Source organism: Pleurodeles waltl, chromosome 1_2, assembly GCF_031143425.1.
Source record: "Pleurodeles waltl isolate 20211129_DDA chromosome 1_2, aPleWal1.hap1.20221129, whole genome shotgun sequence".
NCBI classification, from domain to species: domain Eukaryota; kingdom Metazoa; phylum Chordata; class Amphibia; order Caudata; family Salamandridae; genus Pleurodeles; species Pleurodeles waltl.
Genome location: NC_090437.1, coordinates 113,567,152 through 113,589,591, shown reverse-complemented (window position 1 = coordinate 113,589,591; position 22,440 = coordinate 113,567,152). Strand labels below are relative to the sequence as shown.

Here is a 22,440-nt window from a genome sequence, read left to right as displayed (position 1 = left end):
GAGCCCCCAGGATGCATGGAATTGGCTCCCCAATACAAGATTTGGAATGGGGGGACACTTCCATGATCTTAGACATGTTACATGGCCATATTCGGAGTTACCATTGTGAAGCTACATATAGGTATTGACCTATATGTAGTGCAGGAACACATTTTCCCATTGACACAGAATGGGAAAAACCCTTTGCGACATCTGGCCCCTAGTATCTTTGCACCTAACCTTCAGCAAGTGAAGGTTAGACATATAGGTGACTTATAAGTTACTTAAGTGTAGTGAAAATGGCTGTGAAATAGTGTGTGCACTATTTCACGCAGGCGGCAATGGCAGTCCTGTGTAAAGGTTTGTCTGAGCTCCCTATTGGTGACAAAAGAAATGCTGCAGGCCATATGGATCTCCTGGAACCCCAATGCCCTGGGTACCTAGGTACCATATACTTAGGACTTATAAGGGGGGTCCAGTGTGCCAAATGAAATTGGTAAATGAAGCCACTGGCCTACAGTGACAAATTTAAAAGTAGAGAGAGCATAAGCACTGAGGTTCTGGCTAGCAGAGCCTCAGTGACAGACGTAGGCACTACACAGGCATACATATTAGGCCACAAACTATGAGCACTGGGCTCCTGGCTAGGAAGATTCCAGTGAGACAGGCAAAACACACTGACATATAGGTTTTTATCTATGAGCACTGGGGTCCTGGCTAGCAGGATCCCAGTGACACAGTAAAAACACACTGACCCACACTCACAAACAGGCCAAAAGTGGGGGTAACAATGCAAGAAAGAGGCTACTTTCCTACATTATACTAATATGACAAACCTATGATTCACACAGTAAGCCAAGTTAATTTTGATGAATGTATCCCCTGGAGAATACACTGAAACTAGCGTCCTTGTGAAACCTGGAGCACCCCTGAGGAGCGTGTCATGGATGCTTATATTCAATTCGGAAAAAATAATTTACAAATTAGTGCAAAAAACCTTCTTTTTAGACAAGGTGAGAAAGGGTTAAACCCTATGTAAAAAAAACACCGTCATGTTGAGTGGTAAATGACCTAAAGAAATAACATGCAGATAACCATGATTGGCCGGAGGGCAGGAGGGTGAAATTTCTTAAAACTCTCCTGATAGACAAAGGGTATTGCAAGAAAGGCTAACATACTGTGTAACGCCGTCCGAGGATCGTTGTGAGATGGCCTGCTATAAACTCATAAATAACAAGAGGCACTTGTAGGAGGGTGGGTCAGTGCAAAATAATAGGACCACTCTGCCATTCAGTAGACCTAAAGAGTTGCTTATTAGGGGCAGTGAACAAAAAGCCAGCAGTGCATGGAGCATTCTAACCGCATGTGCGCAACTAACTAGAGCACGCCTGTGTGTAGCAACACGCACACTGTGAAAAGTGTTGATCCCTGTATGTAAAAGCACACAATAAAAAACATGGAAATAACTTGCCACTGCATACCCTGGAGTGCAAGAATAGGTACGGTTAAGAGTTCTACTGTGGCAATAAAGAGAGCAGTAGTTCAAAAAAAGGTTGTGACTATGATGGACTTAGAGAAGATATGCTCTGCACTAGGTAATTCTCCTATTCAACAGGAGAATATAAGAAACCAATTTAACAAAAACATGACTGAATATTAATACAATAATAGATTCAGAACAACTGCAAAATTGATCAGAAAAAAAGCTGCCCTCCTATCCTCTACAATGTTGAGTTCATGTGTGATAGAGTCCACTTTGTTAATTCATTGTAGTGCCTTGTGTAACAGCAAGTTCAGTTTATCTCCGCCCCTAGGACCAGGTTTCACTTGCTTAATTACTTGCCCAGGTAGTTCTTCTGCCATGTGGTGTAGAAGCTGAAAATGCTCTATTGATGGTGCTCCTGTGACAGCGTATTTAATGTGGCTAGTCTGTTACAGTATGCAACTTTCGACTTTCTCTGTCATTTGGCCGATATAAATTAAATTACAAGGACACCATACAGCATAAATCACATCCAGTGAATTATAATTGGTAAATGTGTTCAGAGTGAACCTAACATTATGATGAGTAAAGATCTTATTTTTGATACATATTTGTAGACCAAACAATGACCACAATTGGAATGGTGGTAAGCCCCACTGGAAATTTAGCCACCCTTGCTGGATTGGGTAGGCCAGCACACACTAATAAATTCTTCAAATTTGCAACCCTTTTAAAAAAGGAAAATAGAGGTCTTTTCTTAGTAGACACCGGTTCTTTTACTATGCCCTAATGTCTTTAATGATCTTCCTAACCTCATTGCTGGCCTTGTTAAAGGTGCTGACACTGATGATACGGTCTGCCTCACTTTCACGTATATGGGGTACAAGTAATGCCTCCAAGAAGCATTTTATTCATCACTTTTTTTCATACTTCAGTGTGACGCCCTAACTGTGATGGCTATGCACAGTGGGTCCTGTGCCACGTGAACCAAGCTATGCCTCGCTGATGAGCCCTAGTGAGGGGGAAACCAGTCCTGTGTTGCTTGTATTCTGGTTCAGGGAGAACCTGGCCTGGTCTTTGTGGCTGGACTGTTCCGACTGATGCAATGTCAAGATTGAGTTGCATATGACTTGGCCCAAAATGTAAACTATGCCGGTATGGTGGATGAAAACCAATGAATTTGGATGCAGCCAGAGGGATTGCTAGTGGCTGAGATTGATTTAAGCATTCCAGCCAATGCATTGTTTTCTGATTACTTAAAAAGGTAGCACTAAAATGTATCTAGTAGCACTAAAATGTATCTAGCACAGCTAACCAATCAATCTATTAGTTTCTAGTCCACCCTAAATGCCAGCTATTTGCACATAATGTTCATTGGCTATTACCTTGCACTATGTACCTACACAGAGAAAATAAACAAGAAAAAACTTAATAGAATGGGCTTTTCTGCACTACCAGTGTGACAAACATAGCAAAGAAGATTCAGCGCGTAACCCTGTAGTGTTTCAAAATATATTACTTTGTCCGAAGCTAGAGAAAAATGTTATTTGACAAGTACGGGAACAGAATGGAGCTGAAGCTGAATTTTGATGTTTTTCCGTAAAGCAAATGAAAAAGCAATGTTCGTGCACAACATTTAAATTTGCAGTTTTCATAATGTGGCGAAATTTGCTCTAGTTATGCTAACTGAACCAAACCCTTATTAAGCATTATTTATTAACTTAAATGAATTTCTCAGTCCTCCCTCTGATAATGGAAAATGATCACACAACCAAACGTATTACAACTCAGTCATCATTCCTAACCGTGAATGGTCTTTCCCCCTGCAAAGCTCTCAGACTGCCACAGACTTCCACCTTTTTCTCATCAAGAGCATCTTCTTCCTTCGTAAATTTCCTCATAATCTTCTTCTTGTTCCTGCAGTTACTTCTAAAACTTATCACAAACTGATTCACAAATCATTTTATTTTTTTAAATATGTTTTTTCAGTTTTCATCAAACCACTTGGGTCCACCAAGGCACATACTACATACAATATTATCCAGGTATAATTGTCAATAGTGTTTGATATTACAGATTGAATTCTAAATGCACTTTTTGGGACACACAGGCAAATTGTACGTAAAGGATCGTATACAGTAAATACTGTGAGCCAACCTTATATTGTTTATCACTGGCTAATAATCTGGTCCGCAGTTGCGGTGGGGTCTCCTTCCAGGGATCCTAGCCCATAGTAAGTTCGTCACCACCCCATCACTCGTCAAACTTTTTCTGCTGCAATGTATAGATCCAACTCCCGCTTCCGTTCTTGTAAAGAGGGCACTCCTGGTACTTCCCAGTATTTAGCCACATCTCTCTTGGCCACAGCCAGAACCAGTGAACTAAAGAGCAGTTTGACATGCAGGACATCCACCTGGCATGGAATCCCCAGCAGGACCAACTGCGGGTCCAGTGGGAGCATTACCTCCTAAATGGTCTAGAACTCCCTGAGTATTGCTGTCCAGTATATTGAAATAAGGGGACATTCCCAAATTGTGTGGATAAAGGGTTCCTATAGCCTCCTCACAGTGCAGGCAGCAAGGATCAGACACCCTCCCAATGTTATGTAGCTTGTTGCAATCGTAGTAGATCCTGGTGTAAGATTTTGAACTGTATTAGATGCAAGTGGTACTTGATTGCAACCTCGCGAGGGGTGCATCAACCTTGCCTCCCAATCTATGTCTTCACTCACTTTCACGTCTCGTTGCCATCTCTTCGCAACTCGCTTTGCGTATCCGGCATATTTTTATTTATATGGCAGTGATCTCTCCCCTGCCTAGTTCATCCAAAATAATTCTACCCTCTAATGGGTGGAACTCAGGTAATTCTGCCCCTTCCAGCCCTTCAGCCTGCCAAGCATGTCTTAGTTGTGCATATTTTAAAAAATGGGTCAGGTGCATATTAAATTCCTGTTGCATTGTTGAGCAAAGCATAATGTCCCCCTGTTCTATGATGTCACCACTTTAAAGATACCAATGGTGTCCCATAATTCAAATAGACGCAATTTGACAACCTGTCACAGCCAATTCCATTTCCAGAGGAGGATTCTTTAGGGATTTTATGGTCTCATCCAGTGTTTGTGTGGCTTTGTCCCATGCTTCTATAGCGACCTGCGTAGGTGTTAGTAACATGGGGGAGCCCTTCCCCACATATACGTAGTAGAAGTGAGTTCGGTGTTCTAAAAGGGCGGGTTTGAGTCGGAACGTTGTCCAGTCATTAATGTTAATCAAGTGGGCTGCACATTAGTATCTTTCGATATCTGGGAGAGCGAGTCCTCCATTGTATTAAATACTTTGCATTGTTTTTAACTAAAGTCTTGTGTGTCGCCCATCCCATAGCAGGGTCCTCAGCTCCCCATTAAGTATGGAGAAGATTGTCTGAGAGACTAAGTAATAAGTATTCTGTAGTGCATAGAGGATTTTGGGGAGTGTAATTATTTTGAATAGGGCAGCTCGTCTCATCAGGGTAATTGGCAACCCCCTCTATCTTTCTACATCAGCCTGAAAGTCCGAAAGGACTCTCTCCACATTTTAGTTTGTGCACTTTTTTTTTTTCTGGGAGGTGATAAAAATTCCAAAATATTTGAAACCGTCCTCGGCCACTCGAAGTCAAGTGGTAGTGACAGTTGGTGGCATAGTCCATTTGGCGTGTATAATATTGACTTATCCCAGTTGGTCTTATATCCCAAATGGGCTCCCACAGTCCCCCAGCAGTTGGAAGTGTGTCAGTATCATGGCCCTTGGGTTAGAGAATATCATCAGCATACAGCTATATTTTTTCCTCCTGTTCATCTGAATTCGAGATGGGGAACCCTCCAACCCCTGGGTGTGACTGAATTGCACATGCCAGGGGTTCTAATGGCAAGGCAAACATAGTGGGGACAAAGGGCATCCCTGTCTTGTTCCTCTACCAACTGGAAATTAATTCAATGTTTTATCATTAACTCTGACTGTCACAACAGGAACTTTATAGAGAACTGCCACCCATTTCCTCAAAATGGGGCCGAAACCAAATCTCACCAATGTCTGTTTGAGAAAGGGCTAGTGGACCACATAAAATGCTTACTCATCATCTAGAGAGAGAAAAACAGGGGCTGCCAAGCATGTTTGAACTGTACTTAGGCAATTGTGTGTGCATCTGAGGTTAAACGAGTTGATATGCCAGGCATAAATCCCGACTGGTCCTGGTGTATTAATGGGGAGATTACCTGCTGCAGTCAGGTGGCCAAAACTTTGGCCCATAATTTGGTCTCCTCATTAAGTAAGGAGATCGGGCGGTATGACTCCCATCTGTCTCTGGGTTTCCTTTACTTTGGAAGGACCACAATAGTGGGTCATCTTAGGGCTTGGGAAAGCTCCCCTGCGTCTTGGGTTTTTGTGAAAAGTTTCAATTAATGGGCCCCATTTATTTTCACATATTTCTTGTATAATTCTGAAGGGATCCCATTGGGCCCTGGGAACTTCCCAGATTGCATTTTGGATATAGGGGTCTGTATTTCAGTCAGCGTTAACTCTTCCTCAAGGGAGTCACAGACTTCTGCATCCAGTATTGGGGTGGGAATCACAGCCAAGAATCGTGTAATGGCATCCGAATCATGGAGTGGTCTGGCCCTATAAAACTCCTTTTAGTATTAAGAGAATTTGTTAGAAATGAGGGAATCTGTGTCTCAAGCTACCATGTTGGGGCTGATAATGGACTGTACCCAGTGGGCTTCCTGTTCCTTCTTACTCAGCCATGCCAGGAGCTTACCGGACTTGTTTCCCGTTTTGTCGAGACAATACAGCTTAGCTAACATTTGTTTTTTCACCTTCTCTTGTGCTAGAGCCACATCTTCTGCTTTTAATGATGCAATCTGCCGGAGTACCAGAGGATCTGCTTCCTTGCCTGTGGACCAAAGTCCGCTGCCGCCTTCTTCTTTTTGTATGCTATCCTATTCTGTGCCCTGTCACAGAGGACTGTTATGTATGCCTCCCACAGTATGATCCTGAACTTTACAGTCTCTTTTTTTTTTTTTTTTTAAATACAGCTCAGTGTTGCCTTGAAGTTCTAACTCTAGGTCCACGTCTTTGAGGCCCCAGGTGTTTAGCTTCCACCCTGTATTACGCCTGCCCCTGAAATACCCAATCTGAATCAACAGAAGAGAGTGATCGGATAAGCCTCTTGTCAAATATTTGTATAATAACTTTTGTAGTTCCCCTATTTCTCCCCAGAGGGACAAAGATATAGCCCAGTCTTGAGTATACTGTATGGGTCCCAGAGAAGTATGAATATTTCCTTTCTGCTGGATGCTATATTTCACCAGAGGTCAACCATTCCCATTCTATCTGCAAATTCCGCCAATGCTGTGCCCTGTGGGGGATCTATCTGTGCCCACGAACAGTCGAGATTGGGGGTCATGGCATCATTGAAGTCCCCACCCACAATATGTAGCGTGGACATAAAGTCCAGGAGGATATCCATTACCTTGGCAGGCATCTGAATCCTCCTTGGGGCATATACAATCAGTAGGGTCATCTTGGTCCTTCCCCTGTGCCACTGTACTCCCACATACCTAGCATTGTGGTCCACCCATGAGCGTTTGACCCTAAAAAGGAAGGTTTTTCTTCACTAAAATGGCTACCCTTTTGCACCCCTTGGAGAATCTTGTGTGCATGAGAGTGATATAGGCTCCCCTCCATACAAATTTGCAGTGCGACCCCCTACAGGTGTGTGTCCTGAAAGAAGACTATATCGGGCTGCATTAATTTGATATATTGCACCACCAATCCTCTTTTAATTTTGTTGACGGGCCCGTTGTCATTCCATGTAACAGTGCGAGGGGCAGGTCTTCAATTGTGTTGTTTAGTGCCATTTGGAAAAAATTAATGTGTGCTTCACTCTGTGTCCGTGCGCATACCTTATAAAGCCCAGTCTTGACCACATGCCTTCAGAAACAGCAAAACAAATTATATTGAAACTTAGTAAACCCCCCTACAACCATCCCCCATCTTACCCCCAGTATCTTCCCACCGCACCAAATCACAACTTCTATTTAAAAGCGTGCATGGAGAGAGTATGAGAGGTCTGTAGCTTCGAACAGTTTACAACTTTCCGATGCTGAAAGTGTTAAAAATGATTTGGAACCACAAGAGGGAGAAATAGATGAGAAAAAGGAAAAAGGGAGAAAAAGAGGGCAAAGCAAAAGAATAAAGTGAAAACACTCTCTCAGAAGGTTCCAGTTTCAGAGAACCTCAGATTGGTGGCATGGGGAGTCCAATCATCCTCCTTAGCTTTGGGTTATTCTTGTCATCGCCATTCAAATGCCAAACCCATTTTAGTCTGTTGTGCCATCTTTCACAGGGGAGGCAATGCCTGTTTGTTCTCATTCTAGGAGCACAATTTCCTTAACCAGCAGATGTGCATGGTCTGAGTCCGTGGACTGGTCCCTTTCTATGACATCCTGGGTGTGTCTCCCCAGCCTCCGGTGACAGTCCTGGCCCCTTTCCCTGAGTTTGTTCTGCCAATGGGGTCACTTTGCGCCAAGGTCCATCCTCCCAGCTCTGTCTCCTCCATTCCACCTGGCGTGTCTTAGGTATCGCCCCCTCCAGAAAGGAAGCAGCCCCACTGGATTGTTCCCCTCCTGCCCTTCTCATGGGGTGGATGCTCCTCCAGCGAACCCCATGCCTCCTCCGGGAATTGGAAGAAAAAAGTCTTATCCTCAAATATGACCTTGAGCTTTGCTGGAAATAATAGCATAAATTTAAGTCAGAGGGCTCTTAATTTAGCTTTGACAGAGTTTAAGGTGCATCTTTGCTGCTGTATCTCATGAGAGTAGTCTGGAGTTTCCATTTTTGCATAGCGGTCTGTTTTGCCCTGTCTAGAGGATGTTGAATCTATAGGCCTGATTTAGATCTTCGCAGCGGGGAATACTCCATCACAAACATGATGGATATCCCATCTTCCGAATTACGATTCCATAATATGCTATGGAGATTGTAATACAGCGGAAGGGATATCATCTCCTTTGTGATGGAGTAACCCACCACCATGATCTAAATCAGGCCCTTTGTCTTTGGCCATGTTAAGCCTCTCATTAATCCTCAGTTATGCAGAATTTAGTGGCGTGGCAAACTCTAGAAGTGGTTTCAGAGTTGAGGCCTTCATTTCTCTTGGTGTTCCACGCCTGTCAGTTTGGCCCTTTGTTCTACACCAGGCTGTTGTCTTTTGTAATGTGAGTCGATCTGATAAAAGTGTTTTTGCACAATATTAGGAGGCCCGAGGAGGCAGTACGATCAGTGTGGGTGTCCTTGGAGCAAGGCACCTATCTCCTATATGCACACTATTTCAATCTGTGGCTGGAGCGCAGTGCACCACTGTCTGAAGGGTGAGAGGGAGGCACTTTCTAGCTCCAGACATTCCTGTGGCACAGAGTGGGCGCTCCTGTCATGGCTTCCAGCGATGCTCCGTCCCCACGCAGGCTAGCTCAGATCAATTGGACGGGGATTGGGAAGGGGCCCAGGTGGGGTGCAGGAGATGGAGATTGTGGATTCCGAAAGAGTGGCAGCTCACCTCTCCAGTTGAGCCCCGGCTGGTTAACTTCGTCCGCTTCCCCTTGGGCCTCCCAATGGGCCTCACACGGCCCTCCTCATCAGCCCTTGGTGTTCACTGTAGGCTAAGTGAGGAGGAGGGGGCACACCCCAGATTCCTGAGACCTCATTGGCTTCCCTCAGTCGAGGAGCGATGAGCCGATGCAGAGCCAGTTACGGAGTCGCAAGGACGCCTCACCAGTGTAAGCGGCGCTGCAGGTCAGGTGAGAGAGGTTGGACGCTCAGTGTTGGGTCCTGAGTCCCAGGCTGTGTCTCGGCCCTTGCTGAATCAGGGCTGCCACCTGAGCCTCCATGACTGCCTCAAACAGGGGAGGGCCTCCTTCCCCAGGTGCTCCCTCCCATCCAGGCACACTCCATGAGGCAAGATAACAGGCCTCTTCTGGGCCTACTTCAGTGGCATTCTCTGTTCTACAGCTTCGGCCCGCGCACTGCGAGTCAGTGATGGCTGAGCTCATATCAGGGGGTGCCGTCCGTCTTGGGCACTCAGAAACACTAACACTACTGCATCTCAGACTGCAGGATGGAATGTTGCTTTGCAGTGGGTTGAAAGCAGACGGTTGACACGGTCATTGTCGGATTGTGGGGGATGCTGTGCGGAGCTCAATTAGAGAGTGGCCTCCATCTAGGCCTCTCCAGCCATGCCCCTGATCCACAAATCTTACACAGTAAAGAACATTAATTTTGCCAATAAATATTATTACTGATGAAACAACAATCTTCACTAATATATATTTGCCTGTCCTCCTAATCCATGAACCTATCTTTTCTCAAATTTGAGGTTCTGCTAGAGGGTAAATCTCAGGTTTTTCTAATGGGTGAATCTCATTCACAATGTTAGTCAGGCTAGCAACATAATGTTTAATACTTTGCCTATAATCTGGAATACAACACTGTTTCTTTATTTAATGGCAAACACCTCCTGCCTTCACTGAAAGCATATCTAAAGCCAATCTGTTTTAAACTACCACGATCTAACCACAAGCATCTCCTCACTAATTCTAGCTAAATCATCTGCAGTGTTATGTGCCAAACACTTGATTAACAATTCTTTAAACTTTGCATCATTCAAGGCAACCCTTATAGAAGGAATCAAAACACCAAACTCATTGAATACTTGTTGATCAATACTTTCTCTTTTTACTCTACTGTGACGCACATCACTCAAGCTAGTCACATGATGGATTTTAGAAAAGACTAAACCTAATTAACAGGAATGTGCCCAACTTTGTGGAAAAGTAAAATAAGCAGTTTTGTTACAATTATTATAAATACCTTTACACATAAGATGACCAGTACCTAACATATAAAACCAATGTATCAGATAAGTATAAGCAAACAAATTATCCTTATCAGAACTTAGTTTATCATACTCACTTCATTTAATTTGTATTAGACACACATTTTCTTCTCTTTATTTCCAAATTCTAAAACTAGGATGTATTTGTGTCTTTTTTTAAAAAAAAAACCTCTGTTTTATTGAGTTTATAATAAACAACTTAAAATAAAGACAAAACAAGCAGTGCATTTTCATATGAGATATCACATTGTTCTCCTGGGCGGGGATGATGATACCTGTAGGCAAAAACATGGAACATATCCAATCAGACCAGAAATAGCTACCACCCCTCCTCTCCCCAAGGACCTAATTTGTAACCAAATCGTTCATACACCATTTTTACCAGTGTTACTCTATTACCACAGTTGGTTGTCACCTATATGCATAGCATCACATTCTACGGTCAAGGATCCTCATCAGAGCTGGACTCCTGGACCTCTGTGAAGCGTTCTAACAGTGTACTCCAGGCCATTATGTCTGTCAGCGCCCCTTCTTCCCTGCATGTCAGTCTCATGTTTTGTTCTTCGGCCCCACTCCATTCCAAAACATCACAGGACCAGTTAGAAGGGGAGGGGCTTTGTGTACCCATCCAGCCCATAGCCACCCTTCGCTTAGCCAGCACCAAAGCAAGCTGCGCAAATCTGTATGGGACGCGCCTACCCTGTGGTCTCTGTATTATACCCAGGAGGCAAGCCAATGGCGTCGCCTCGAGCCCTAGACCAGTGACCCCGTCCAACCTCCGAACCACCCCCCACCAAAATTGCTGTACCTCCCTACCGGCCCAGTCCAAGTGGAGAACGGAAGCACCTGTCTCCCCACATCGAGGACACCCAGTCTCCCTTGTTGGGTCTATCTTATTAAGCCGAGCAGGCGTGAAGTACACAGGATGGACAAAATGAAAGTGCAACAACTTAAATCTGTGGTTTCAAGAGACCGTACGTACCAGAGACAGTGCCAAATTCAAGTCCACATCTTATATGGGATTCTCCAGCTCTCGATCCCAGACCATACGCGCTGCACACTCTACCCCCACACTATCTCTGTGCAGCTCTCCATAAAACAGAGTAACCAAGTGGAAATCCTGTCCCCAATTTATTGATCCATTCAACATCTTTGATGCCAAGGGGACCCTGGGAACCCAGACCAGACTTCTCGAGCCACACTCTCAATCTTGGCATATTGCAAGAATTGTCCAGAGCTCAATCCAAACATATCTCGCGCCTCCCGAAAGGAAATAAACTCAACATTGGGATATAAATCACCCGCCACCAAGCAGCCACCCATTCTCCAAGCCTCCACTGACATGAAAGTATCCATATCCCAAAAGGGGGCCAGACTCCAAATCTTCAGTTCCCTATCAAAGGGGGCACGTCAGAGTATTTTCTTAACCGCCTGTTCCCAGATCCCAGCTGTATTCTTGAACAGATAGGGGACAGGAGTCACTGACCTACCACCCAACATGAATGCGTGCACCAGTGTCTCATCTCCTAACATACCAGCAAACAGCCGCTTCTCCCAATTATTTGTCTGCCTCATCCACTTAGCAGCATGTTGTAAATGAGCTGCATGATAAAAGAGTCTAATATTAGGGAGTGCCAAGCCTCCATCTTCCATATCCCTTTGTAACGTGGACAACGCATCCCTGCTACAACGGCCTGCCCAAACCAAGGAAATCAACAGCCATCCAGACGATTAAAAAGCGGAGCCGTCATTGGAAACAAAGAATTCTGGACCAAGTAAAGACACCACAGCAAGAATACCATCTTGGCCACAGCGGCCTTTCCCATTATGGATAGAGGCAGCTTATTCCAGAACGATAGAGAGCGCTCTAAACCCTTCACCACCCGTTCCATATTGTGCGTCAGATGTGCTGTCGCCGTATGTGTAACCCATATGCCCAGATATCAAAAACCTTTCAGTTCTCACCTGAGCCCCACCTCAGGCAAATCCTCTGGTGGGGCATCACACAGTAATTCTAGAGGAAACAGCACAGACTTCTTCCTATTCACCTGTAAACCAGATACAGCCCCAAATTCTTCCATCAACTGTAACAACGGGGGACCGAGACGCATGGCTCTCGGAGGTATATCAATGCATCATGGGCATACAGGGAGACAATATGAGTGGCCCGTCCCAACTGAACACCCAAGGGCCCCAATTCCTCACGCAGCCAGGCCACCAGTGGTTCCATCGCTAAAGCAAAGAGGAGCAATGACAATGGGCATCCCTGCCTGGTTCCCCTACCAGTCGTCCAAACATCCGAAAGCTCTCCGCTCACCTGAACACGTGCAGTGAGAGCAGTGTACAACAAACGAACCCAAGCACAAAATTGAGGGCCAAATCCCATTACCTGCAGAACTACCAATACGTACTCCCACTCCACAGTGTCAAAAGCCTTCTCTAGATCCAGCGATACTAATACCAATTTGTCTACAGCCCCTGCTGTTTCATGTAAAACGTGTGCCAAACGGCATAAGTTATAAGTCGTACTGCGACCGGGAAAGTATCCGCATTGATCCTCGTATACCAGACCCGGTTCACTCCACGCAGTTCAGTAGCCAAAATTTTACACAGAATCTTGACATCCGTATTGAGCATAGTAAGTGGGCAGTATGAGGAAGGGTCATCAGGATCCCACCTAGAAGCATTAGACAGACAACACCCTGCGCATGGTCTCAGGAAGAATACACTAATCCCAAGCTTCCTCAAACACTGCCAACAACCTCTCCCTCAGAAGGAGAGGAAACATCTGGTACAACTCGTTCGGGAAACCGTCCCCACCAGGCGATTTAGACTTCAACAAAGAGCCTCAACCACTTCTTCAACTGTTATCTCAGCCTCTAGGCTCTCCACACAGTCTGGCTCCAGCCGCGAAAGTCTCATCTGTTTCAGAAACTCACCTAAGCTAACATCCGAGACAGAAGGACCAGCCCTGGACACAACCTGCAAATGCTCCATTAATACCCGAAAAATATCTCTGCGATTAGTAAACTGTACCCCGTCCGCATTCCTAATACGCAGGATGGGAGGAGAGTCAACCTCCTGCTTAAGGAGTCATCTCAAGAATTTACCAGACTTGTCTCCTTCCCTATGGAGACGCTGTCTATACGATCTAAGGGTAAGCTTATCCAGCGTGTCCCATCATTTGCTGACCTTCTTAAACAGCTGAAGCTGCTCTTCCTCAACCTCTGGAGTTACTGGTATCTGGTGCTGTGCTACCTCCAGTTCACTTTCCCAATCTGTTCGTTCCAGTTCCCTTTGTTTGCGCACCCCACATGCTGTGTCGATACATACTCCCCTTAAGACCGCCTTCATGGCATCCCATTCTGTTCCCCTTGAGTTAGTCGTACCCCAGTAAAAATCCAAATAGTCCTTAAGGGCCGCCGCCATTTTCTCACGACATCCAACCTCCATCAAAAACGAGGGAGGCATACGCCAACTATGAGACACATTAGCATCAGATCCCCATAGCACATGCATCAGTACTGGTGCATGATCGGACAAAAACCTCCCCAAATGCTTGACATCCATTAGCTGTGAACAAGTCAGTATGCCCAAGAGGAAACGGTCCAACCGACTATATGTATTGTGTGTCTTAGAGTGACAGGTGTATTCCCTAGCCTTTGGATGCAGTTCTCTCCATCCATCCCAGAGTCCTAGATTATATATAACCTCTGTGAGGGATCTCGTCATCAATGGTTTGGTTCCCAAGTTAGGAGGAGAACGATCCACCTCACCATCCAATATGCAATTATAGTCTCCAGCCCATATCAGAGAGGAGACTATGCCCTCCCCCAGCATTTCAGGTATGTTGTCATAAAAGGAGGGATCATCTATGTTAGGTGCATAAGTGTTTAGAATGGTAACGGTCATTCCATCCAAAGTGCCATGTAAATGTATATATCTCCCTTCCACATCTGCTTCACTGTAGATATGTGTAAATGGGACCCCAGGGGCAATCCAAATCAACACTCCCCTTGCATAAGAGGAAAAGGATGAAGAGAACACCTGACCCCGCCACTTTCTAGCCAACTTATGTGATTCCTCTTCTGTCAAATGAGCTTCCTGGAGACACGCTATATGAACCCTATGCCATCTCAGGAAGGAGTGTACTCTGTAATGCGTAGTGTAGCTCTTCAGTTCCCTAACATTCTATGTCAGTATATTAATCTGTCGACTCATGTTAAGATTGCATATCCAACCCTCCCGCTAGGGCCCCTCCTCCAGCCCCACTCCCAAAAGAAGAAGGCGAGACAAGTCCCAACCACCCAGCTCACACTCAACAATGCACTGTCATTATAAACATCAAACTGTTGAGAAGTTGCACAAACTTTGAACCCCCAAACCCATGTTCCCACCCCGGATGAACAGTAAAACATACTTATCAAAACATACTGTAGATCCATATATATGTGTGCTGCTAGGACAACAGCCCACACCCCAACACCCAAAAAGCCTACCACAACAGTGGAAGTGAACACCCCGTCCCTACCAGTATACACAGTGCCTCCCCCCCATCCAAACATCATCTAGGATAAGCATTTCCCCCCTCAACCACATAGCACAAAGACATATGAAGCCCCTTTAAACAACTTCCGTAAGAATTTCATTACTCCCAGTCATGCAAGGCATGGTCCACAGGCTGAACACAAGGCCCTCCGCCAAGCCGCACGAGCAGTATCCGCTAAAGGCCCACAGATTTCAAGAATCAACAGATAGCACCAAAGCCTCCACGTCCGATGGGCCAGGAAGTTCAACAGCCTGCTCAGGATCCACCACCGACATAGTACCATCCTACTGGATTTCAATTCAATTCTGCTGACAGAGTCATCACATCGCTGCGCAGAGACCCGAGATGGGCCATCTCCACGCCTCAGCCAATCTGTACCATCCTCTCCAGAAGTACGAGCCGAACCAACTCCAGTCTGCCCAGAAGGACCCGGGCCAACCCTGTCGCACATCTCCAGCCATCTCCAGGCTTCCTCATGTTGCTCAAAGAACTGTGATTTGCCTCCAGAAATCACCATCAGCCATGCTGGATACAACAACATGTATCTGATGTTCATGGCACGAAGCTTGGGCCTTTACCTCCAGAAACCCTTTTCGGGAGGACTGGACATTATTCGTTTAGTCTGGGAAGATGGAAATCGTGCGATTCTCAAAGACATCCCTATCGGTCTCACCGGCGGTCCGTAGGATACAGTCCCTGTCTTTATAGTTCAGTAGGCGCACTATGATGGCCCTCTGCAGTGCCCCAGGCCGAGGAGGAGCAACCGGAGCCCTATGAGCGTGCTCCACCACAAACACCCTGGACAACCCCTCCGGCTGCCATACTGCTCTGACCCATTGTTCAACAAAGCTTTCCACCATGGAGCCTTCCGCTCGTTCCGGGAATCCAAGGAGGCGCACGTTGTTCCGTCGAGATCTGCCCTCTGAATCCTCCAGCAGCGCCTCTAATGTCCATTCTGCTTGCACAATGTGCCCACCTCTGTTTGCAAGTCCACAATAGACCCCTCCGCCACCTTGACCTTATCAGATACCTTGGAGAGGTCAGCTCGCAAAAGGTTCACCTTCACAGCCACCGTTTCTATTTTACCTTCCAGGGCCACTCTGGCACCATGAATGGCAGCTAACAGATCAGCACGTGTGGGCTCCCCCGCTGTGGCTGGCACCTCCTATGCCTCTCCTGACCCTCTAATGTGAGTCTTTCTCTGTGGGAGCGGCGTAGGCGTAGTAGATTTCTCCATCGTGTTCCCCTGCAATGGCGCAGTCTGCGGATGTCACCCCATCTAACCTCCCCAAAGGAATAATAGGATGTGTTACCATCAGGGCAATACAGATCCACTGTTCAGCCCAAATGTCCACCGCAGGGGCCCACAAATGCCCACGCAACCATGTGGACCACCCCAGTCTAGCATGGGTCAGGTGTGCACACTGCGCATAGGATCTCAGATCCCAGTCCTCTACGCCTCCGCACAAACTCCAGAAGTAGAAAAAACACCTCCCTGTTGCAGCAGAACCATCCGTCGGGCACCAGGTCAGCCTCCCTCATCGTTGCTCACTAGTGAGCTTTGCAGAACAGTGCGCCAACCCAGGCAACTCTCATGTGACCCAGCCTATACCTTGAACAACTGTTGTGCAGGTCTATAGTATGTGGGGAGCAACATGCTTTTAGACAATCTAGAGAGGGGCCAAACGTGTCCCCCCTCACCTCCTTCACTTTAGAGCGTCATTGCGGGTCGAGCCAACACCAAGGCCCGCCCCAGCTCTAGCCGTCCGACCAGGCCCGACCCCGCGCTCCAAGTGACCCGGAGCTCCAACCGGGGCCAAAATCAGGCAGGGACCTTCCTACACCGTCAGGGCACTGCCACTTGCTGTTGCGGGGGTGCACTGCCGTCTGGCACCCAGGATCCCTGTAGGATATAACCGGGACGACAGAGCGCACTAGAGACGCGTCCCGCCGGCCATCTTGGTTGGCCTCTTTTCTCAAATCAAATCTCACCAACCTATCATGATATCTTTTCTGATTTCCTTTAATATAGTCACGTTCTACTTCAGTTAGTCTACACACATTCTACATGTTAGCGCTCTGTGTTATTATTAAGAAACTCTATAGTACTTCTATCCATTTAAGATGTTTGATGTCTCCTAATAGCAGGTAAGTGATTTTTGGACCATTAAAATCTTCATTAGCTTCTTCTAAAATTGTTCGTGCACCATAATAGAATAATATACAAAACATGACAATTCCTATATAAAAGGTAGGACACAGCTTCTGAAACAGAAGTAGGTAAGCGGGTACAAATATAACAGACAAACCTACTATCGCCATCATTATGAATCTGGTGGTCATGAGACCACCAGACTCACGGTGGCGGTCGGACCGCCGCGGTTGTGGCAGCCTGGCGGTCCCGGCGGTTGTAATCGAAGTATGCTTACTTCAAAGGCAGAAAGGGGTAAAAGAATTGGACCCCAAACCCCTGAAAAGTAGATCACTTCTGGAACCAAGAGGAACCTCTGCCAAGGAGAAGAGCTGTAGACTGGACTTTGTGGTATATATTGCTGTCTTTGAAGAATCTCCAAGGGATTGAGTTGAGCTTGCCTCCTGTTTTGAAGTCTCAAGGCTATCAAAGACTTCCTCTGCTAATATCTGGACTCTTTGCTGAGACTCCTGCCCTGCCACGTGGTGTCCTATCCAGTCACAGGGCCCTTGAAAGGTGAAGTTGGCAGACAAGAGCTGAAAATCCACGCACAGAACGCCGTGTGGGGAAATTTTCAATGCACCATCTGTAACGTGGCTGATAACGCGCCGCCGGCTTCGTGGCTAAAATCCACATTTCACCTGCATCGTGGCTGGGAGACCGGCGCATCAATGTTGGAGACAGGACACGCAGCACCCACTTGCGGCTGCTGATAACGATGCAGCCCCACGCAGTGCAGTTTTCGAACACCGTGCAACCTGATTTTCCACACATCGTCCCTGGGCATCAAAGTCAGCCCGAATCTGCATGGATCCGAGGTGCCCCACCTGGAAATCGATGCATTGCTCTCTTATAAAGGAGAAAAATGACACATCGCCGACCTGACCATAGAAGAAACGCCACACGGCTTCCCTTGCGAGGAAGGAATTAACGCATCGCTGCCTTCTCTGACACATACTCGCCTCTGCAGCTTTATTTTTGACGCTAACCAGGTACTTTTTGCAAAATCATCGTTTCCATTGTTTTCTATGGAGTAAGACTCTTATTCTTTTGAAAATTCATATTTTAACTTGTGTATGTTGTATTTTTGTCATTTTGGTCTTGTATGATTTAGATAAATATTGCCTATTTTTCTAAACTGGTGTGGTGTCCATTTTGTAGTGTTTTCACTGTATTACTGTGTGTGTTGGTACAAATACTTAACCCTTTGCTTCTGAGATAAGCCTGACTGCTTATGCAAAGCTACCAAGGGAGCAAGCAGGGGTTATCTAAGTGTGTTTCTCCATTGCCATGACTAGAGTGAGGGTCCTTGCTTGGACAGGGGGTAACCTGACTGCGAAGCAAAGACCCCATTTCTAACACTAGGACTTCTGTCTTGTCAGAGTTCCATCACAGTGAACTGAGATTCATCTATTTGTCAATTGCTATCATAGAGAATCTAAAGCGCGCACAGTGTTGGTTTTGTTGTTCAGGTAGTGAAAAAGCTGCGTATCATCAGTTTAGACATAAAAACGGAAGCCTAATGGTGAAAGTAGCTGTGCAAGAGGTGCAACTTGCAGGTTGAATAAAGTAGGGTTAGTGGCCGGTTCCTGAGGAACTTCCCAGCTTTGGGCAATGAAAGAGGAGGAGTACGTGCCAAGTAAACTGCCTACGATTGAGAGCTTAAGAAGGATCTAAACCACTTAAGAACGGCATCCCGGAGCCCAACAAAGTAGAGCCTATCCAAAAGGATGTTGTGGGAGACCGTGTCAAACATGGTTGGCAGATCAAGTAGGGTGTGTGTCATGAAGCCTCCCTCATCCATAATCAGATAGATGTCATTTCTGACTGCAATCAACATGGTCTCCATAGTCAGGGTATGTCTGAAGCCAGATCTTAAGTGATCACAACACATCTAGGGCCAGATGTATCATCTGATTTTGCACTCGCAAGCAGCGAAATCGGCCGTTTGCGAGTGCAAAATCGGGGTCTGCAATGCATCAACTGCATTCGCAGACCAAAAACCGGAAATCGCAAAAATTGCGAATTTCTGCGTTGGGACCTGGATTTTCAAATCGCAATTTGCGATTCGCAAAATCCAGGTCGCAAAGCAATTCTACAAAAAATTGCAAATTGCGCTTTTTCGCAGAATGGTATTTTGCAAGTGCAAAATACCATGACCTGGAACCAGGTGGTAACCTGGTGCAAAATTTAAAAATGCAGTAAAACTACATTTTTAAATTTGAAATGTAAAGCACACATGCCCTTTTGGCATGTGTGTACTTTACATGTGTAAAAAAAATAAAAAAATGGGGTGCAGGAGAGGGGGCCTTAGGCCCCCAGCACCCTTGCACTTTGCTTTTCCCAAATTGCGATTTCTGTTTCAGAAATCGCAATTTGCGAAATGCAAAAAATTTGCAGCTATGGCCCAACAGGCCCATAGCTGCGAATGGGGCCAGTATCGTAATTTGCGATTCGGTAATTGCATTTGCGATTTTTAAGAAATCGCAATTACCAACTCGCAAATGTGATACATGGCCCTTTGCGAGTCGGTAATTACGATTTCTTAAAAATCGCAATTACCGAATCGCAATGGGCCAGATTCATATATCTGGCCCCTAGTCCATGAGAAAACTTTACTTCTGCTATCTTTGATGGCATTTTTAAATCATACCAAAGATAAATAATGTGTAGTCTATTGGGAATTAATGTTTCAGTTGAAGTCATGAAACCACGCTGTGATCACAATTGGCAAACATTGTGGACTACTCTGAACAGTTATGACTATCAGTATAGATTGTAACACTCAATGTAATGGCTATGTAGCATGCTGTTGTAATGGTAACTAATTTATCCACTTGTCCTGAAGTTATATTACACAAATATGATGCATCTATGACACTTGTCAACATGCAAACTGCATATGCTGACTGTACATTTCCTTGGACATCTCTCAAATATGAGCCATCCACAAATTAAATAAAATCAGCCAAATTGAGTGGTACACCTTGAATGTCTGTTTTTGGTTTAGTGCACAATTCTGCTAAATCGCAGCAATCCTGTTCAATTTCAGATACATACTCATCTTTCGGAAGTGGCCATACATATGCAGGATTTAGAACACCACATCTTTTTCTCTGTGTATTTGGTACTACTAGAGTAGTCAATTAATTCTTACTCAAACAAGCATTCATTAAGTGTTGAGTTTTGGGTCAGAAGGGTCTCCAATAAATGAGGCACCAGCCCAGTTAACGTGTGACCATGACAACTGAATCACTATAACTAGTAACAAATGAAGTGTCTGCTACTGATCTGAAGTACCCAGGCAAAGCAGCGGCAACTGAGTATAGAATTCTCAAAAAATATGCCGTAGGCCTTTTTCCATTGGCATATTGTGCAAGAACAGAAAGTCAGTTGCCTTCTTAGGTGCAGTACGCAAAGCGTGTTTCAGTTTCAGGAAGTCTTGCATACATTCTCCATCTCATGGTACCGGATTAACTATATCACAATGAGTCAATCTCGGTAAGTGTTTCGCAATTAAGGAAAAGTTGAGAATCGACTAACAGCAGTTGCCAGCCATCCCTCTTTTGTTTTTGCTGCATTAGCCATATCCTCAATGTATTGTTCCCAAACTGACTCATAGGCTAATTCCAAAGATTATTATGTGTATTTGTAAAGCGCACTATCACACATGGTGCTGAACAGGTGTGTGTGTGCCTAGACCTGCCTATGATAGGTTGGTTAATTGAAAAGCCAAATCTTCAGTTTTTTACAAATTCAAGAAGAGAGGAGGAGGCTCTGATGTGGAGGAGGAGGTCAATCTACACTTAAGGAGTGATGTAAGAGAGCGCCTGCCCTCCGGATCTGGTTCTGTGTATGTTTGGGATATGTGCGAATAGGAATCCTGCAGAGCCGAGGGCCTGTGTGATTGGTGGAAAGATATGCTACTTTTCAGCAAGATAGGGTCTGAGTTGTGTAGTACCTTAAATGTGTGCGTGAGGAGTTTGAATTGAGGAAGTTTGTGTACTGGGAGCCAGTGTCGTTCCCTGAGGTGTGGTGTGATGTGAGCTCTGTGTGAGAGGTTAAGGATGAGTCTGGCTTCTAAGTTCTGGATAGTTTGTAGTCTTCTAGTGAGTTGCTTGGTGATTTCACCACACAGGGTGTTCCCATACTCCAACTTGCTGGTGACCAGAGTGTGAGTGACAGTTTTTCCAGTACTGCTTAGGAACAATTTAAAGTTCTTCCTCATCATCTTCAAGGTGTGGAAGCAGGATCGAGTGACAGCGTTGACTTGTGCTGTCATGTCCAGCTTGATAATGATGATTATTTCAAGGTTCCTGGTGTGGGTTCTGGGTTTGGGTGGGGGTCCAAGTTCTGCGAGCCACCAGTTGAAGTCCCATGGTGAGGTAGTCTTGCTGAATGTCACTACTTCTGCCTTCTGGGTGTTGACCTAGAGACAGTTGGCTTTCATCTAGTTAGTGACTTTAGTCATGCAGGCATTGGACTTGCTCTGATTGGCTGAAAGCAACATGAAAAAAGTGTTTGGGGAGGTGGGACACCCCTCCCTGTGCCTTTGTAGGCCCCAGAGACCCAATATCCTTGGGAAAATGTATCTAATAAAAAATGGAGGCGGTGTCACATGCCCCCCAAGCCTTTGTAGGCCCAGGTGACCCCATCGGACAGGCAGAAAATAATTTTAATGGGAGAAGATGTGCATCCCCCTCCATGAGCCTTAAAAGGCCCTGGGGCCGCCATCCCATGGGGCTGGCTCAGTTACTGTATCCCAGGGAGCCCACCCCTGGGACACAGTATTCTGTGGGCAGGGAAACATATGTTTGTGCCTGCTTGGTGGGTCCCAACATGCCTTCCCTGTCTGCACGAGTGCAGCCTGGGAAGGCAAATCTGCTCCCAGCCGGCAAGAGACTTGAACATGCTCAAGCTATGTGGGAACAGACTTCTGAACAGACATTGTTCCCGATTGAAGAGAGCATGCAAAAAGAGCTGTTCCCTCAGGGCAGGAACAATGCCAACACCTGCACTATGCAGGGAGATGACAGGCAGTAGGGGCCCTGGGGCTTCGCCTGCGGCCACCAGGACACAAGGCATTCCAAAGGCTGTGCCTGGTGTGGGGTTGTGAATGGTTGGCCTCAGGGTCCGACAGTAGGCAATGCTGTGCAACCAAAAACACCCCCCCCTTCCTGCCATGCGCGGCCAAAGGGCATGCATGGCAGGGGTTGGCTTTACATATGGTAATAAAATATTACTTTACATGAAAAAAACACTAGAAATTCACTGAAAAAAAACAAAGGTTAAAGTGACGTTATAGTTAGGTCTTTT

General features: G+C 45.8%; 1 protein-coding gene across 1 annotated transcript in view; it reads left to right on the top strand.

The window, feature by feature from the left end:
• The window catches only part of LOC138297376 (pro-neuregulin-2, membrane-bound isoform-like), a 1,431,716-nt gene that overhangs the window by 741,432 nt on the left and 667,844 nt on the right, over positions 1 to 22,440 (top strand). The window lies entirely within an intron of this gene.